This window comes from Passer montanus, unplaced genomic scaffold (assembly GCF_014805655.1).
Source record: "Passer montanus isolate IOZ18808 unplaced genomic scaffold, ASM1480565v1 scaffold14, whole genome shotgun sequence".
In the NCBI taxonomy this organism is placed as follows: domain Eukaryota; kingdom Metazoa; phylum Chordata; class Aves; order Passeriformes; family Passeridae; genus Passer; species Passer montanus.
In genome coordinates this window covers 1220125-1224669 of record NW_024360941.1, presented here as the reverse complement: position 1 = coordinate 1224669, position 4545 = coordinate 1220125, and the positions used below count along the sequence as shown (strand labels likewise).

The 4545-nt window shown below is 48.9% G+C and overlaps 1 protein-coding gene across 6 annotated transcripts in view; it reads left to right on the top strand.

Annotated features, from left to right (window-relative positions):
* Positions 1-4110: 4110 nt before the first annotated feature.
* FBXW7 (F-box and WD repeat domain containing 7) overlaps positions 4111-4545 on the top strand; it is a 177098-nt gene continuing 176663 nt past the window's right edge. For all 6 annotated transcript variants that reach the window (XR_005626595.1, XM_039700105.1, XM_039700108.1 and 3 more), the window contains exon 1: positions 4111-4452. The gene's annotated coding sequence lies outside the window, so the exon portion shown is untranslated. The remainder of the gene's footprint in view (positions 4453-4545) is intronic.

Below are 4545 nucleotides of genomic sequence, written 5' to 3'. Positions count from 1 at the left end.
GCAATGTGCTTACACACAACTTTACAGTGCTCAGTAATGCCATGGGAGAAATGTGAATTATGCCTTACCAGTGACTCTAAAACATACTTGAAAAGAACAGCAAGAAAAGAGAGACAAATCAAATGTCTGTCTGCTGGGAAGGAGACAGTTTCAGTTCCATCATGCAGGCTGTTTAAAATGACCTTCCCAAGGTCAGCCAGGACAGCAGTTTCATTTGTAGGGAATTAAAGGCAGAACTAACCGTGTCTTTGATCAGAAGATTGCCTATCAAAAAGAGGAGCTCTTTGCTTCTTTACCTCAAGTCTGTCATATCCTTACATGAAGCAGAGAGAAAGGATGTTTCATTCCATTTAACAAGCGGCAGCAGGCAGTCTGAATTGGTAGATTTAGTTTTAAGTAAGGTTTTGACAGCCCATGTGTAGCCTAAGCACTGCAGCTCAAAGGGTGAAGTTTGAGCCGGATGAATCAATCTGTATTTCACTAACAACAAAAAGCGTGGCTCTACTCCCTTGTGGTTTGCTTATCTTGCCCCTTTTGCTACCTTTTGTCTGCTCCTGGGATTTTTTTCTCACCCAGCAGAACAAGCTGTGATTACGAGAGCTGCTGATCCGGTGTCCCTGCTCCATTGTCTGCCTCCTCCTACACCAGCAGCACAACAGCACAGCTTCCCCACACCTCTGGTGTGTGCTTGGCAGGGGGAAACCAAAACACGGATAAGCACTGTGCTGCAAGCCAGGACTACGTGACTGGTGTAACCCCCTCCTCACAGGAGTCCTGCTAAAGGGTCTGTTCTCAGGCACCGACTCTGCCTCAGAAACCCTCTCCAGTCTGGGACCAGCACGTGTGCAACGCTGATGACCCCATTACATGGGATGCCTGCATCCCCCATCCCAAACCCTGACACACGCAGCCTCCGGTATGGGCAGGTTACAGAAGCTGAAGCATCTGCCTGAGACAGAGCTCAGTTTCCATTCTCATTCCTGCAGGCAGTAGGATGCACAGCACTGCCAGCCATTAGGATATATCTCCCTGTAAACAACTGGGGAAGATAATTTCTAAAAAGTAAGGATTCAAATTTAAATCACATCAGTCAAAATGGACTAAGCCTTGTACAGAAAATCTCTTTCAGCATTACCATAATTTGGGTCCATGTTTTCCCACACAAAGAAATCCTTTATTCTTCCCTCTATCTGCAAACAGCTTACAAAATTTATCATAGATACCTGATAAAACCAGCTTACAAAATTTGTCATAGGTGCCTGATAAAACAAGAAACATGGGCAAATTAAGCAGATTTTTAAAATGGTGGTTTAGTATTTGAATATGCTCCTTCCATTTGGTTATTTCCCGTTATTATTTATGGCATTTTAAAGACGACATGGTATAATACAGGGTCAGCTTTCCTCTGTAATAACAATTCTACAGCAGATTCGTTACTCATGCATGTGCCCTCTCTCTCCTGGCTAACGCTCATTTTCAAATCATCATCTAATTTTCTATGCCTTTTAGCATGGAATCTTTTCAGTTAGCAAGGTTGTTGATAGATTGCAGTCTTGCCATTAAGTTTAATACCAACCTCTGGTATGGGGGGTAGTCCATCAAGATTAAAAACACCATGGGAAGAAAATGCATCCAAACAGACAGCAAGTATCCCTTCAGCCTCTAGGCAGAGTGCTTAAAAGCCCCAGTGTTTCTCTTCCTCTGTCAGGATTTCGTGCACAGTAATAACCTCTGGCAAGGTTTTTGCATTCTCACTGGATTGTATGTTGAAAACAATACAGATCCACTTAAAATTGTTCTCTGTGTTATTTTTAAAATCAGTTTTATTGAAACTGTCTGTGTGGTGGCATTCAAGTCTGGCATATTACAGTGTGATTAGTTCTGCCAATGCATTGATCTGCAGTACAATTCCTATTTTTATCCCTGCTGTTTGAAGTATAGTCAGTCATGACCACATTTCCATTAAAGACTACACGCTGAACCAGTTTAATCTGTGACTAATAAAATAATCGTAACATTTTCATTAAATCCTCAGCCAGTCTGAGCACCATCATCAGTGCTGGCAGAGTAGTGATTTTCTGTTTCTTGAGCGATGCATCTGCCATTGTCAGTGATCTACACTGATTACACAGCCAACGTTTTCCTTCACTCCCAAGTAATGTGTACTCAGAATTAGTGTCCCAGTTATGTCTGACCTATGTGTGAATTTATAATTCAACTGGCAGAGAGAGAACACTATAATTAGTAGAATGTCAATGGAATAAGCAACAGATCCAAGAAATAGGAACCAGTAACCCCTTGACATGGATAGGGTCTGAGGAGAGAAACCTGTGTTCTCTTAGCTCAAGATGCAGAGATCCATACAAAAGTTTTAGCATTGCTATTTCCTTTGTAGAGGGCAAAAAGTGCATGTTTCCGTAAACTTATGGGGAAAAAACCTTGCCAAAATGAAGATATTATTAATTCAGATTTAATTCCTGCCTGCTCCAGGAATAAGAAGTTCAATTACCCGATTATATAGTTACCTATATACTTATTGCAGGGCTGCTTTGTCGTTCTGTGGAAAAGGTGAGTGATGTTCTGTGGGGAAGCAGGCCTCACTAGTGAAGGAGGCTTCTGTCTGCAAAAGCATCCCTTGCCAATTTGTTACAATAAGCATAGGAATGGATGTGTGGAAGTTCAGCTGTGAGGAAGGGACATGCCTGCAGCTCTCAAGAGTGAGAGTGCTTCTCTGCTGCGTTGTCCCAATGGGGACACGGTACAGGTTTGGAAACTCAGGTGAGCTTAAACATCTGTTTTTAATACACAGGAAAAGAAAAATCAGGTAAACAAGGTAACAGGAAAGGGTAAAGAAACACCAAGCAGAAGTTGATGCAGAATAAGAGGCAGATTAATAAGAGGCAGATTAATAAGAGGCAGATTTAAAACTGAATAGCAGACAGGAAAATGCTAGTGGGCAATTGGAAGGCTTTTAGTGCAGTCAGACATCCCGTGTCCCAGTGCTTGCGTGAGGTCTGGGCAGAGCAGCCAAAGTCTGCTTGGGCATACCCTGACATGGCAAAGATCAGCCACGATCTTTGGAAAAGGAAGAAAATGCCAGACCTAAGGTACAGAAGTGACCTTAATTTTGCTCTTGTTGTATATGCTTTATGATGGCAACAGTCAAATACCACTTTTTTTTCTCCTTTTTCCTGAGGCCTAAGCTTTTCTCAGTGGCCTGGCTGAGTGTTGCGTTCAACCATCCCACATGCTTAATGATCGACTTAAGTATTCAGTTTTTACCTTGTTTGTTGAACAGCTCTGTGTATCAGCAGCATCTGACTTAAGTATTCAGTTTTTACCTTGTTGTTTGTTGAACAGCTCTGTGTATCAGCATCACAAAGCAAAAGAGGCCTAGCAAAGCTCTCAAACTGGAGCACAAGTCCTGTGAGGAGCGGCTGAGGGAGCTGGGATTGTTTCTCTGGGAGAAAAGAAGGCTTGGGATGACCATATCACTCTAAAACTGCCTGAAAGGAGGGTGTAGCCAAATGAGGGTCAGTCTCTTCTCCCAGACAACCAGCAACACAAGAGGACAGTTGCTGGTTGGGGACATTTAGTTTGGACACCAGGAGGACTTTCTTCACAGAAACGGTAGTTTGGAAAGGGGTGCCCAGGGAGGTGGTGGGGTCGCTGGAGGAGTTTAAGGAATGACTGGATGGGGCACTCAGGGCTAGGTCTAGCTGACCATGGTGGTGGTCGGTCATAGGTGGGACTCGATGAACTCAGGGGTCTTTTCCCAATGCAATTGATTCTGTGATTCTGTTCGGGGCTCTTGTAAATAACGCTTGGTTTAACCTCAGGAGAGCAGGGACGGGGTAACCACCATTCCCGTTACTGGGTTGGCGGTGCCCAGAGCCCGACTGAGAAAGCGCTGCCAGGGACAGGTGAGCCCCAGACTCTGGAAGCACCAAGGGTGACCAGCACTTCCCGCCGCCGGCTCCCGCACAAACCGAGCGGCGGCCGGGCACGGAGCGCGCGCACCGGGATCGCGCCGGCACCGGCCGTTCCCATGGCGGGAAAGGGCGGGCCGGCCGCGGGGCCGCCCCCTTGTCCCGGGCTGAACCGCGCNCGGCGGCGGTGCGGGGACCGGCCCGGGGGGCGCCGAGGGGCGGCGAGGCGGTGGCTCCATGTGAGAGGAGGCGGCGGCGCACCTGATCCGCCGCCGGGACAGCCGCAGCCGGGGGGATTCCTCGAGGGCCACCGGTCCGCAGCCCGCCCGGGGCGGGGGGGGGCTGGACCCGCCTGCCCCTTTGAAGTCACCCGGCCCCCGGCGGCAGCCCCGGGGCGGGGGGGGCAGCGGACCCCCTCCCGCCGGGGGAGGGGGGCTCCGCCTCGCCGCCCGCATCGCCCCGCCGGCGGGAAGGCGCGCGCGCCGCGAGCGGAGGGAGAGCCCAGCGGAGCCCGTCCCGAAAAGTGAGTGCGAGCGGGAGGAGCCGCCTTGGGAAGGGGCTGGGTGCCCCGGGACTGCCGGCGGCGCGGGCGGGGGGCCGGGGCGGGGGGCGCGGC